This window comes from Gymnoscopelus microlampas (assembly GCF_963454915.1).
Source record: "Gymnoscopelus microlampas genome assembly, chromosome: 14".
Taxonomy (NCBI): domain Eukaryota; kingdom Metazoa; phylum Chordata; class Actinopteri; order Myctophiformes; family Myctophidae; genus Gymnoscopelus; species Gymnoscopelus microlampas.
In genome coordinates, this window is record NC_139951.1 from 41,723,974 (window position 1) to 41,738,930 (window position 14,957).

General features: G+C 46.1%; 1 pseudogene across 1 annotated transcript in view; it reads left to right on the forward strand.

Moving 5' to 3' along the window:
- Positions 1–14,957, forward strand: part of LOC311060221 (neurotrypsin-like) — a 49,961-nt pseudogene extending 35,004 nt beyond the window's left edge. Inside the window, exons 4-15 of the transcript in view lie at positions 457–595; positions 1,939–2,129; positions 3,086–3,233; positions 5,757–5,935; positions 6,478–6,619; positions 8,013–8,233; positions 10,460–10,601; positions 11,187–11,474; positions 12,829–12,951; positions 13,567–13,835; positions 14,212–14,525; positions 14,581–14,957. The product of the transcript in view is annotated as a neurotrypsin-like (transcript). The remainder of the gene's footprint in view (positions 1–456; positions 596–1,938; positions 2,130–3,085; positions 3,234–5,756; positions 5,936–6,477; positions 6,620–8,012; positions 8,234–10,459; positions 10,602–11,186; positions 11,475–12,828; positions 12,952–13,566; positions 13,836–14,211; positions 14,526–14,580) is intronic.

A 14,957-nucleotide genomic window follows, 5' to 3' on the forward strand; every position in this document is an offset into this window, starting at 1 on the left:
GCGGGACGTGCACAAATAGAAGAAAACAGCCTGCGGTGTTTTCCAATATGAAACTCAAGTCACTTCCTGACTTGCCTACGTAATTGGTGATGTTTGAAAATACGAGTCAAATAGGACCCTGGCCAGGCTGAGTAGTGAAGTGAGAAAAAAACAAACGTAGCGGATCAGTCTGGATTCCAGGCTAACTATCCTTCCCCCACTTTTGTTATTCTACCATCATATCCGTGTCTGGTTTAGTCCCCATGTTTCCACAATGAGCAAGGTTCTGCTGCATTATGAATGGGTCTTATATATCAAGTATGTAGTGTACATGTTTGAACACTGCAGTTCTGCATTAAATATTTTATGTTGTGCGGTTTCTGTCAAAATGGATTGCTTCAGTGAACCTGGTACTTATAGCTTTAGTGAGTGGTGTGGTGTGTGAGCTCTGAGCTGTACCGTATCTGCTGTGGTCAGGTGCGGCGCGGCTGGTTGGCGGCTCGTCGACTGGCAGCGGGCGTGTGGAAGTATACCTGAATGGCCAGTGGGGGGCGGTGTGCGACTCTCACTGGACGGACAGAGACGCCAGCGTGATCTGCAGACAGCTGGGCCTGGGGTATGGAGAAATCATCAAAAAGAAACGCATTGTCCCCATTCGGTGTATTAATACTGCACATTCACTGAATTGGGACAATACATTATGCATGTGTTGTAGGGCTGTGCTCGAAAAATCGATACAGCAATGTACAGTATCGTATGATCATGCTTGCCGATATTCGTATCGATACAGACTCAGAGGCTACAAATGGAACCAAATGGACCTTTAAAGGTTCTATGACATTCGTTTTCATTATGTTTTTTGGGGGGTTTTATGCCCTCAATTACACCCAAAAAAAACTGTTGAACATTCAGTGAATTTTCTGTGGTCTGGCGTTTTCTGAATAAGTAGGCTGAAAAGTAATCTGAAATTGGCCCTTGGATAGTGAAGTCACAGGCCATTAATCCCGCCCACTCTCCTGGAGAGGAGGGGGTGGAGAGGAGGGGGTCTCCTGGAGAGGGGGGGTGGAGCAGAGGTGACGATTGACAGGCAAAATTCCTCAACAGCGACACCCGCGGGCAAAGATTTCTTTTTTCATTGCAGTTGAAAAGGCTTTAGAAATGTGAGAGAAAAACACCTGCAATGGCTCACTAGAGTGGAATTTTCAGTTAAAACGTTTTTATACACGTTTGAAGGACCATGACAAAGACTTTTAATGTGTTGTAAAACTTAATGTCATGAAACCTTTAACTTAAAGGTTTAAGGGTCCATTTGGTTCCATTTGTACGCTCTAGGAGTTAAGTATATATACTTTTGTTAAAATAGGTGTTAAATGGCTCTATATTCTGACAGTACTCATTGCTATAGTGTGTCTGTTCAGTAGCAGAGTTCTCTCCATCTCTCCAGCTCTTTAGTAAACAGAAAATTCATTGTCAGATCGGCACACCAATTTCATCGAATCAGGAGACAGAACTCACACAGGATAAACGAGCGAAATTGGAAGTGATGACACACATAAACGAGCAGACAAAATTGGAACAGAAACACTATAAAATTGAAGCCGATGAATTGGTACCACTCTCTCCTGATTGGCTGAAATTGGCAACCGAAATGTATTTTCTGCTTACTAAAGAGCTAGAACAGTCGGTGTCGGGTACTAGAAACCTTGTATGTCCAAAACCGTTGCTCTTTTTATCATTATTATTATTTATTTTTAATTAAAATAGTGAAAATAGCCGATCAACAAGCTCACAACGTGTCACGTCGCGACACGTTGTGAGCTTGTCGATCTGCTATTTTCACTATTTTTGTGCGACACTCTTGTATGACAAAAAAAAAGGAAATGGAAATATGGAGATACAATGTTTCTGCCTGACAACACAACACTGTAGTGTATGCTGATGTGTCGCTCTCCTTGGCAGTGAGGTGGGCACGGCACTGCAGCACTCTCAGTCCGGCTCGGCGGGCCTGGGCCTCTTCCACTACGAGCGCCTGGGTTGCCGCGGCGACGAGGGCGCCCTGAGCCAGTGCCGGAGCAGGACGTTCGTCACCGGCGACTGCAACCATGGAAACGAGGCGGGAGTGGAGTGCGCGCCGCCGCCGGAAGGTCAGTGTGACCCCCTCCCTTACTACTCACACACACACACACACACACACACACACACACACACACATATACCTGAGAGGGAGGGAGAGGGAGAGAGGGAGAGGAGATAAGAGAGACAATGTTGTTGGTGTCGAGTGGAAATCTTGTAAGTCCAAGACTTTTACTTTTCAGGAAATGGAAAAAAAGAACCTCTTATAAATATTTATATTTATATAACCCACAGACACACTTAACCACTTTCACTTTCAAAATGTTTCCAAAAATAGCAGATCTACGAGCTAACAACACGGCAAGGCATTAACTTGCGGGGGGGAAAAAACATATATTGTATAAAAATATAAATATGGAGATACAAGGTTTGTGCCCGACACGACAGAGACGATTTAGCAGGATGAGAGAGAGACAGAGTGAAGGGAGAGAGAGAGAGAGAGAGGAGAGACAGTGAGTAATAAAACACATTGTGATGCAACCGTGAAGTGAACTTTGTAATCTAAGACACAGGAGGGACAGAGAGGCTTCAGGAACATTTTAAATCATCGTTATCTTTAACGTTATAATGTCGTCACTGTCGGAAACCGGAAACCTTGTATGTCCCAAACCGTTACTTTTCAGGAAATGAAAAAAAAAAAATAACCTGTGTTACAATGGATCCACTGCAGTTATTATTTATTCACATGCCAGAAACCTTGTACTGTATATCCATATTTCATCTGTTTTTTTCGTAAATTAATGCCCAGTTTCCGCATACAAGAGCGACGGACAAAGGTAGTGAAAATAGCCGATCCACATGAAGCTCATAACGCGTAACATTGTGATGCGTTGTGAGCTTGTAGATCGGCTATTTTAACCATTGCATTTATTTTGTTGCGATAACACAATGGAACCGTTTTGGACATACAAGGTTTCCACCCAACAGCGACGATTATATAATGTAATACTGTGTGTTTCATTTCCTCTCTCAGGTTCCGCCCCTCCACTGCGACTGGTGGGCGGGGAGGAGGAGTTCGAGGGGCGGGTGGAGGTGTTCCACCGAGGCAGATGGGGCTCGGTCTGCGACGACCAATGGGACGACAGGGATGCAGAAGTGGTCTGCAGACAGCTGGGCTTCGGGTACGCATGTGGTGGGAAAAAAACGTTCATTTCAGTGAACGAACGATTTCGTTCATGTTCACGGCAATGATTTGACGAATCAAATGATTCGTTCATGTCTAGTGAAAAACAACTCAACCGCACCGCTGTCTGTCTGTCGCGGGAACAGCCCGCCCTCCCATCCTGTGTGCGGGGGGAGGGGACGGGGGGCATGAATGAAAGCGTGAACCTAACGGCTTCAGGAAGTGAACGGGTTCGTTCACGTTCATGCCAAAGAACTAGTTCTTTTGAACGAATCGATCCGGAACGACCCATCACTAATGCAGGGACGGATTGGCTCACACCTCCACTGGGCAGCCATATGTGGTGGTGGTGGTGGTGCCTCCCTGCCATCTGGGTGCTGTCACAGAGTGGAAAGAAGGGTGGTGGGTGTGTGGAGGAGGCCAGTGTGTAGGGCTACAACTAGTCTTGCGTGGCCAGACAACTATTCCACAATCCCACGAATGCTACATAGAGTCTGGAACTACACCTCCCGAAAGCCGAGAAAGGAAGCGTAATCTGTTCGCCATTTCCGTTCACGAAAATATATTTTGAAATATATTTAAAGCATATTTTTGAATTCCCATTTCTGATAAGCAGCATGTTATGTAAGTGCTTCGACTAATTTGATTTACAGTAGGACAACTTTACACGATTGCAAAAAAAAGTAGTGTGTGTGTGCGCAAACTCTAGATGGCCCCGAACCTCTAGTATAAGATAGGGCTTAATTGGTTATTGTGTGTTTTGTAATTAGAATCTAAATCTGCAAAGTGATGTGTAACTAAAATGGGGGGTGTTGGAACAGGAGGAGTAGGATGGAGGCGCTACGTCCTCCCGTTGGGGGCTCCTCACAGCATGGCAAGTGAGCTAGTAGGATAAAAATATGTGGAGAGGAATAATTAGTATTACTAAATTGGGAGAGAAAAGGAGTAAAAAATAATTGGCCACTCTAAATCTAAAAAAGAAAATAGAACATATGTCGATTGTCTCTCCTGGCTGAGATAGTGGCGTCCCCACAGACAGTATTTCAGGTACTGACTGAAAGCAGTTTCTGTTGAACAGCGATGACATTAGAACTAGGAACAGAGTGAACTCTGTTTCTGTGTTCGACATTTTAAACGTCTCATCGTCTCATCTCCTCAAATGCCAAAGGACGCCCCTCACCATCTGTGTTTGTGTATGTGAGGAGATAGCTGGGAACGGCGAGTAAATAATGGATATCCTCTGGCCATTCTCAAACAGCCACAGAGAGAGAGGTGATAATGGCTTTGACGGCTAGCAGCACTGTAGAGTGTGTGTGTGTGTGTGTGTGTGTGTGTGTGTGTGTGTGTGTGTGTGTGTGTGTGTGTGTGTGTGTGTGTGTGTGTGTGTGTGTGTGTGTGTGTGTGTGCGCGCGCGTGTGGCCATGTCAAAATCTAATGGCCAGTCCAACAGACGTCCCAGGAGAGCTAATTAGCCCAGGAAATCAGGTTATGAACAATTGATACTATAGGCCTGTTACCTGTCTGCTTATTACACAAGCGCGCGCGCGCGCGCGCGCGCGCACGCACGCACGCACGCACACACACACACACACACACACACACACACACACACACACACACACACACACACACACACACACACACACACACACACACACACACACAGTATGCTGTGCACTACGCAGATACATACACACAGATAAATGGATATAATATATAGATAGGACCCTGCTCTGATTAATGTACATACTATGCTCATTTCCTTTACCTTCTACTGTTGTTATTGATCGTTCTCTTTATTATTGTTGCTACAACGTTGAGGAACCAAAACCAAAGAATGTGTACTCTTCAAACACAGTCAAATCTCTTCAAACACAGTCTTCAAACACCCCCTAGGGGTCCGGGACCCCTAGGGGGTCCTCAGAGCTACTACAGGGGGTCCGCCAAATCTTTGTGTGATTTTTACATTAACCACTTCAACCAAGCATCCCTATTCTGAGGGGAACATTAGCCAAAAATAGCGGATATACAAGCACACAACGCCTCGCGCTGCGAGGCGTTGTGCGATTGTAGATCTGCTATTTTCGGCAAAGTGGTTTAGTATAGGGGGGGAAAAGAGCAGGCTAAGTACAGAGTGAAAGGTCAGGTATAAGTATTGTTTAAGTGCATGGTTACATGTCTGGAAATACGCATTAACATGAATCCAACATGATAGTGCTGTGAAACAAGTCTATGAAGCTGCCTATGAAATCTATGAAAAAATTAATATTCGATACGATATATAATGGGGGTCCCTGCTTATCTCGCTTTCAGCCAAGGGGTCCTTGGCCTGAAAACGTTGAAGACCCCTGTGCTACATTATGAAAATAGCCAATCTAGGAGCCCTCAGTGCATCAACGTGATGCGCAGATTGTTTTCCTATTATGACAGGGGGCTGTGTCATAACGGACGGGGTCTCTACCTCCTGAGCCGCTGCCGCCCACAGGGGTAACGGGGGTCTCTGTGTGTGCGTGTATTCCAGGGGCGTGGCCAAGGCGTGGTCGTGGGCCCACTTCGGCCAGGGTTCAGGGCCCATCATGCTGGATGCTGTGAGGTGCACAGGAAACGAGCTGTCCCTGGATCAGTGTCTCCATGGCGACTGGGAGCAGCACAACTGCGACCACATGGAAGATGCTGGGGCGTCCTGCAGCCCTTACACAGGTACTACACACACACACGTGTGTGTGTGTGTGTGTGTGTGTGTGTGTGTGTGTGTGTGTGTGTGTGTGTGTGTGTGTGTGTGTGTGTGTGTGTGTGTGTGTGTGTTAGATGCACACACTTACATATGAGTCTATAAAACTGAACTCAATTATTACTATTATTAATATCATTATTATCATGATTTTATCCACCGGAACAAATGAATGGCTATGTTTTGTACAACACTGTAGGAGAGTATGAATGTGTCAATGTTAAGATGGTGATTCAACTGAACCCATTTGAAATGTTATAATAACAGATGATAATGTAGGCCAGAGTAAAAATTGTAAATGAAATATGGCACTTCTTAAAAATAAATCGTTGAGCTTGCAGCTTGTTATATATATATATATATATTTATATTCCACTGCTACTGTATTTTCCAGAACTGAGTAAATCACTTAATCCTGTCGTTCGTGTGTGTGTGTGTGTGTGTGTGTGTGTGTGTGTGTGTGTGTGTGTGTGTGTGTGTGTGTGTGTGTGTGTGCGTGTGCGTGTATCAGACGGTGTGGTCAGGCTGGTGGGAGGGGACAGTCCGTGGGAGGGGCGTGTGGAGGTGCTCCACAACGGCGACTGGGGAACGGTGTGTGACGACCACTGGACCCAGGAACACGCACAGGTGGTCTGCAGACAGCTGGGCTACAGGTGAGGACGCACTACATACACACAAACTCACAGAAACACAGTCCCCGCGTGCTCTTTGACATGAATGCTGCGCATGTGAAAAAATAGCCTACATTAAAACTGGCACCGGGTCCCGGCACCCACGGGACCAAACTCCAATAGGCACCAAACTTGGCACACCATTTTTTGGGGAGGTCTGCCATGAGAATAACATAATATAAATCTAGTACTTATAGTTTCTGATATACTGTATAATGTTCTGGGGCTGTCCCTTCATAGTTGATTCTCAGTGTTGATTTTGAAAGCAAATTTTGATTTAGTTTTAGTCATAGTCTTTTGAATAAAATTCTGTTTAGTTTTAGTCCTATTTTAGTCATCTGAAATGTTTTAGTTTTTGTCTAGTTTTAGTCGACTAAATATCATAAGATTATAGTCTACTAAATTGATTTAGGCGACTAAAATGTATTTTGCCGGTGCCTTGATGGCGTCGTAATGGCGGATTTTACACTTGGTTGCATGCTGAAAATAGCCGATCTACAAGCTCACAACGCATCGCAACGCGACGCGTTGTGAGCTTGTAGATCTGCTATTTTCTGCTATTTCTATATTTTTATATTATATTATTTGAACACTTGTGAAATGGGGCATTCTGCATAATGAGTACTTTCTACTTTTGGTACTTTTCAAGTACATCAATCACTACATTGCAGTCATTTTAGACGCTTTTATCCAAAGCGACTAACAATAAGTGCATTCAACAAAGGTAGGCAAGAAAACTACTAATCACCAGAAGTTTTAAGTGCATTCTCTTCTAAAACAAGCAACTAAGAGCATACCTAGCACTACGGTAAAAGTGCACGTAAAAGTGCAATATATCATTACATTACATTACAGTCATTTAGCAGACGCTTTTATCCAAAGCGACTTACAAACGACTTCAACTGATTGCTAATTGTCTGCCAGGACTGGAGCCCCTAGTATCAACAAGGCTATTGGGCTGGTTCAGGTGAAACTCCCTCTGATAGGGCAATCAGGTCACACCTCACAATATAGCTCTAATGCTTTTAAACAAATTACTTTTAAACACACTAACTATATACAGCACTGATACTCTGAAGCAAGCAAAGTACAGTTAAGCAACCTGATAATACAAGAAAATATATACTCAGACTATAGGTGAGTCAGGCAGTTACAGAGTTCCTCCAGGAGATTGAATAACACACTGAAGAAACTTTGGCTGAACAGACTTTAAATACACCTTGGGAATCTGGAGGCTCCTCCCCTAGTATCAACAAGGCTATTGGGCTGGTTCAGGTGAAACTCCCTCTGATAGGTCAATCGGCTACCTACTTTCTTAAGCAGATGAGACAAATAGGAAAATCAATCAAGTCATGGTGTCGTGCACCTTGTATAGGGGCCACGCCCAAGTGGTGGTGGACGGCATGTTCGGCGAAGGCGTGGGCCTGATCCTGATGGACGACGTCCGGTGCGAGGGCTCCGAGACCTCCCTGCTGGACTGCCACCACGGCATCTGGGGGCGGACCGACTGCTCCCACGCCGAGGACGTGGGCGTGCGCTGCAGGGGAGGGGCCGGCCCCGAGACCAACGAGGTGCCGGTCATCGCACCTTCCACAGGTACACGAGAGAGAGAGAGAGAGAGAGAGGGGGGGGGGGGAGTGCAAGAGTTGATTAATCCATTAAGACCGGGAAGGCATCTGTGTCATTTTCAAGATTTCTTTGGCTATTCCAAAAATAGCAGATATACAAGCTCATAGTGCGGCACCGAGTGCCGCGCTATGAGCTTGTAGATCCACTATTTTTGAAAAAAAAAGAAATCTTGAAAATGTGTGCAAATCTTTGAATATATATATATTTTTAAAGCGCACAACAACTCAAATCTTTGCTTCTGGGGTCCCTGGAAGAAAATATTTTCAGATGGGGGTCCACGGCCCAAATACAAATAATTTTGGGGGTCCTTGACATGAAAATATAATAATAATAATTATATACTATAATAAAAAATATAGAATATAGCCAATATACAAGCTCACAAGGTGTTGCTTTGTGACACGTTTAGAGCTAGACTGGCTATTGCATGACACAGATGTATGATAAAATATAAAATGGGACTTAAAAGTGTTAAAACAAAATGTCCTTTGTTATTCGTTTAGTCGGAAAAGTAATCTATGGAAAAATTGCTATAATATAATCGATAATTGCAGCCCTATAAGAGCACAGAATGTGTGTGTATCATTCATTACAGTACAATGCTGTGGAAAAGCTTGTGTATCTACTGTAGGTGTGGATGTGTGTGTTTGCATGTGGATGTGTGTGTCTGTGTCTGTGTCTGTGTCTGTGTGTGTGTGTGTGTGTGTGTGTGTGTGTGTGTGTGTGTGTGTGTGTGTGTGTGTGTGTGTGTGTGTGTGTGTGTGTGTGTGTGTGTGTCTGTGTGTCTGTGTGTGTGTGTGCGCCCCTGGCAGGTTGAAATGCCACATGTTGACAGGAGAGGAGAATAAAGAGGTGTTTACTGTCTCTGTATCCCAGAGGTCCAGCTGTCTGCTGTGTGCAGACATACACTCTATTAGAATTAGAATGGAGACCAGATACCGCAAGGGAACATTTTACACCTTTCACTGGACATTTAACCGTCTGACAGTGAACATACGCACACGCGCAGACAACATGCACGCAAGCATGCACAGTGCACACACACACACACACACACACACACACACACACACACACACACACACACACACACACACACACACACACACACACACACACACACACACACACACACGTTTCTTTGTGTTAGTTACACACCTGATTTAAACCATGTGTCTAGTTTCTGCCCTTGTGACATTGTTGTCCTCCTCACAAAGGTGGACCGAGGCAGACACACATGAATGCGAATGAGGCAAGGCCAGTTTGTTTGTAAAGCACGTTTCAACGAGGCAATTCAAAGTGCTTTTACACCAGTGGTTCTCAAAGTGGGGTCCGGGAAGCCCCAGGGGGTCCTTGAGGGGGTTCCAGGGGGTCCCCAGCAAAATTACTTAAAAGGAATAGTTCACCCAAAAACGTACTTATTTTCTATCAATTACACACCCCATGAAGCCTTGAATTCATGGAGATTTTTTCTGTTTTTGACGCATTCCTAAGACAATAATTTGACAAGTCTCCTTCGTGTCTCCGATACTGGATACATTAGCATCTTTCCGCCGGTAATCAATTTTATTGCCGTCAAAAACATCTCATGAATTCAAGGCTTCATGGGGTGTGTAATTGATAGAGAGAATAAGTCATTTTGTGGATGAACAACTGCTTTAATTTAGCATCCAAACCACTGAAGAGCATCAAAATCCGTTTAACCACTTTAAACCTATATAAATCACATCAGCTATTTGAAAATAGCCGATCTACAAGCGTGCAACCCACCGTGAGCTTGCAGATCGGCTACTTTCCCTAAAAATCTTGAGAAAATGGTACATTTTACTGACAAATCTTATACGGGGGTCCCTAGCTCAAAATATTTTCTGATGGGGTTCCGTGGCCAAAACCGTGATTAATTTGGGGGTCCTTGACATGAAGTCAGTTTTGGAACCATTGCTTTCCACTGCATCAAGACACATCGTTTCTGTCGGGTGGAAACCTCATGTCCAAAACTGTTACTTTTCAGGATTGAAATTCAAAAACAGCAAGAGTAGCAGATCGCGAAGCGACGCGTTTCGAGCTTGTAGATCTGCTGCTTTTGATGCTTTTGTGTGACGCTGTAGAATGATGAAGTAGGGCGTTGATTTAGGGAAAAGATAGATGTAGATGGAGATAAGAGGTTTCATACATGTATGATGTTTGGTTCAGGTCCGCTGGTGCGTCTGGCGGGGGGCCGCAGCAGGAAGGAGGGGCGTGTGGAGGTCTACCTGCATGGGGACTGGGGCAGCATCTGTGACTCTGGCTGGAACAACCTCAACGCGGCCGTGGTGTGTCGACAGCTGGGCCACAGGTCAGTGAGTGTGTGTGTGTGTGTGTGTGTGTGTGTGTGTGTGTGTGTGTGTGTGTGTGTGTGTAATGCAGTGTTGAATTCGACGACTAAAACTATGACAAAAAAATTGTCAACTACAAGTTATTTCATGTTTGGTTGCGCTCGGGCATTGCGCTATGAAAATAGCCAATATACAAGCTCAGTAGATTGGATCTACAAGCTTGTAGATCGGCTATTTTCAGCATGCAACCAAGTGTAAAATCAGCCATTATGACGCCATCAACAAACCACCAAAATACATTTTAGTCGACTAAATCAAATGTAGATTTAGTCGACTAAATCAAATGTAGATTTAGTCGACTATAATCTTATGATATTTAGTCGACTAAAACTAGACTAAAACTAAAACATTTCAGGTGACTGAAATATGACTAAAACTAAATGGAATTTTATTCAAAAATCTATAACTAAAACAAAGTAAAAATGTGCTCTCAAAATCAACACTGGTCTGAGAGCATGTGTGTGAGAGAGAGGGCACTTCCCTTCTTTGACTTTTCTTTCTCCCGTTCTCTCGCTGTCCCCTGCCTGTGGCCCTTACTGCTACAGCGGTGGAGCCGTGGCAGCGGGGGGCTTCGGCCAGGGCAAGGGTCCCATCCACCTGGACCAGGTGCGCTGCACGGGCAAGGAGGAGTTCCTGGGGGAGTGTCCCTCCCCGGGACAGAGCCTCCAGGGCTGCAGGCGCCGGCAGGACGCCGGCGTGAGGTGCGACGTCACCCCGGAGAGGACGCCACTGGAGCCGGCCAGGGCGCACGAGCTGACCTGCGGCCTGAGGAAGATGGCGGAGGAAGGGAGCAACAAGGAGAGCCAAGGAGGAGGAGGTGACGACATGCTCAGGTGAGTGGTTCTCAAACTTTTTCACGTCAAGGAACCCAAATCAATGTATTTGGCCTGCGGACCCCCATCGGAAAATATTTTGTGCTATGGACCCTCATATAAGATTTGTGTGATGAAATTTTATAAATAGCCGATGTATGGTTAAACTAATTTGATGCTATATTAACTAATTTAGCTGGGGGCCCCCTGGAACCCTTTCAAGGAGCCCTGGGGGTCCCCGGACCCCACTTTGAGAACTACTAGGCCAGGGGTCTTCAACAGGGGGTCCGGGACCCCTAGGGCGTCCTCAGAGCTACTGTAGGGGGTCCGCCAAATCTTTGTGTGATAGGATTGAGTTTTTTCACATTAACCACTTGAACCCTAGAATACCTTTTCTGAGGGGAACATTAGCCGAAAATAGCAGATCTACAAGCTCTCAACGCCTCGCGCTGCGAGGCGTTGAGAGCTTGTAGATCGGCTATTTTTGGCAAAGAGGCAATAGGTGTAGAGGGAAAAAATAGCAGACTAAGTAAAACAAATCTGAAACACAATTTTATACAATATAGAGGGCGTCCCTGCTTCATCTCTCTCTCAGCTAGGGGGTCCTTGGCCTGAAAACGTTGAAGACCCCTGTACTAGGCCCATTCAGTATGTTTATTCCTACTAACAACATTACCCGTTTGACAGTGGTGGAGAGATTACAGTGCAACATGCTGACCAGATAACTTAACATTCTGGACACACTCAACAAAACCCAGTAATACACCTGTAAAAATATACAAATGTATTAATGTTAAACATTTAAAGTAACATTCAGCCACTAGATGTCACACTTTTACCAGCTTTTATATAAGGCAGTGGTTCTCAACGCTGTATTTTGGTGGTTTCACTGTTTGTTAACATCCTCGTCTGCCAAAATAAACAGTGAAAACACCCAAATACCCAATAGTATTGTTTAATCATGTAAACACATGGCAAAGTTACATACTACGACTTCAAATTGACACTGGAATGTGTGATATGAGTCATCCCTCTCTATGCTGACACTTTCCTCATCATTCTATGCAATAAAAAGTCAAATGGTGCCATGATTCTTACAGCAATCCTACTGTTTATGAAGGAATTCAGAACAGCTTCATGAACTGTGACGGGGTTTCTAGTATGAAGCACAATTAACACGTAACCACACTATATTCTTCATCGGCGCGGGTCCCCAGGGGTCAGTACTTGTGCTCCTTTCTTTTTTACCCTCTACACTAAATCGCTTTGCCGAAAACAGCCGATCTGAATGTTCACCTGTTATGACATCATGGCCAGAGTATAGGGAACGCGTTGGTTCATGTGTGGTTATAAGACGTTGTGTTGTCCCTTCCAGGAGCTCGTGGCCATGGCAGGTGTCAGTGTGGCTTCAGTCCCAGGCAGAAGATGGAGGTCCTCTGTGCAGCGGGACCCTCATCAGCCCCTGCTGGGTCCTCACCTCAGCCGACTGCTTCAACAGGTACTCACATCTGTACTTAAATTCACCTCATCAGAGACCAATCATCTGAGGAAATCTAAATTTAGGGTCTAGAACGGTGGTTCAAACCTACACCTACAGTACTGCTTTGAAAAACAATCCTACCACTGTCCCCAATATGAAGGACCAGCCTAAAGTCTTTGTATTTGTTCGGCAATGGGTATTTTTAAAAATATCTTATTTAAAAAGATTAATTCATTGTTTACTACCGGCTTTAGCCTCTATATTGTCGCTGTCGGGCAGAATATCTCCATATTTTAACTTTAGTTTTTAGCCCTACTTGATCATAATATAACTATAGTGTCACGCAAACGTATCAAAAATAGCAGATCTACAAGCTCGAAACACGGTGCGGAACGCATTTTGAGCTTGTAGATCTGAAATGTTTTGCTATTTATTAAATTTTGATCCTGATTTAATCCTTTTGGACATATGAGGTTTCCACCCGACAGAGACGATAATGATATTTAGATTTCACCAGGTGTATTTGGTAGGCAGAGATCTCCGATGGTCTGGCTATGCGAGATTACCTCCCACCATGCTCTCTCTCTCTTTCTTCTTCTACTGTACTCAACCTGCTGACCCGTGTCCCCTCAGGTTCGGCAGTGAGGCGTCCAGGTACGTGGTGCGCGCCGGGGCGTCCGGGCGAACCGTCACCCCGGAGCAGGTGGTGATTCACAGGAAGTTCAAGGGCCAGAGCGGCGGTCACGACCTGGCCCTGGTGAAGCTACCTAGCACCAGCAAGGGTCACTGTCTGACCTTCGACCCCAACACCAACGCCGCCTGCCTGCCCACTCCAGACACAGCAGGGGGGAAGGCCCCGTCTTCTTGCATCGCCACGGTTACCACGGGCTGGGAAGGTCCAGGTACTACAACATCATGTTCTGTGTGGTTCAGCAGCTTTCTCCTCTTTATTTCCCCGTTTTTCACAATGTTGAGAGGGGAATGTGTGAGCTTATAGAATGGCTATTATCGTGCAACTGCTGGACTGCTGGACCAATCAGCGCCAGATTTCTTGTGTATGCTGCGACTAGGCTCAAAGACGTACCTACCGCCACGCATTACTTTCCACATGTTTCTTTTATTTTTCGATATATTTGACATGGGTGATAGATCAGGCTAAAACTTTGCCGAGATCCAAAGCCACACAATTATTAGACTCCGTCTTGTATTTTACACAATTTACCACAGTGGATCAATAAAGTTTGATCTCATCCCGTCTTTCTAATCTCTTCCTCCTAGATTCCACGCTCGCCACCTGGGTCCCTCTCATGTCGTCATGGCAATGCAAGAAGCGCTACGGCGACAGCTACTCCAGCCATGGGACGCTGTGCGCCGGCAGCCCCTCGGACACCAGCCGCCTCCACGGCGACGGTTGCCAGGGCAACTCCGGAGGCGGGCTGGTGTGCCAGGGGGAGGGCGGCCGCTGGGTGCTCACCGGCGTGGTCGCCGGCGGTTACGGCTGCGGCGACCCCGCCTCCCCGGCGCTCTACACGCGAGTCAGCAGGTTCCGGGGCTGGATCCAGGAAGTGGCCGAAACGCGCCGGGCCGGCGAGGCAGACGCTCGTGCGCACGCAGAAGAGTCGAGCGTGCGCGTCGAAGAGAACGCAGGGCGCACGCAGGAGGCGACAAACACCGACGCGCCGGAGGAGGGCTCTCACACCCAGCAGGAGAACGCTCACGACGACCTGGTTTACGCCAACGATGTGATGCACGTCGACAATGATGTAACGCACGTCGACAACGATGTAACGCACGTCGACAATGACCTGACGCACGTGCGCGAGGAGCGTGTGCACGCTGAGGTCAAGGATGAATACCCCCACGTGCATGGCAAGCTCAAACGCACGCACGATCAGCAGCAGCACGTGGATTCCGGCGACGGCAACAACGAGCTCGAGGCGAAACGCGCGCACAGCCATAATAACCTGCACGCACGCGCTAAGAACGCACGTCCTCACGCTGTCGACGCGCGCGCCCTGGTCTGA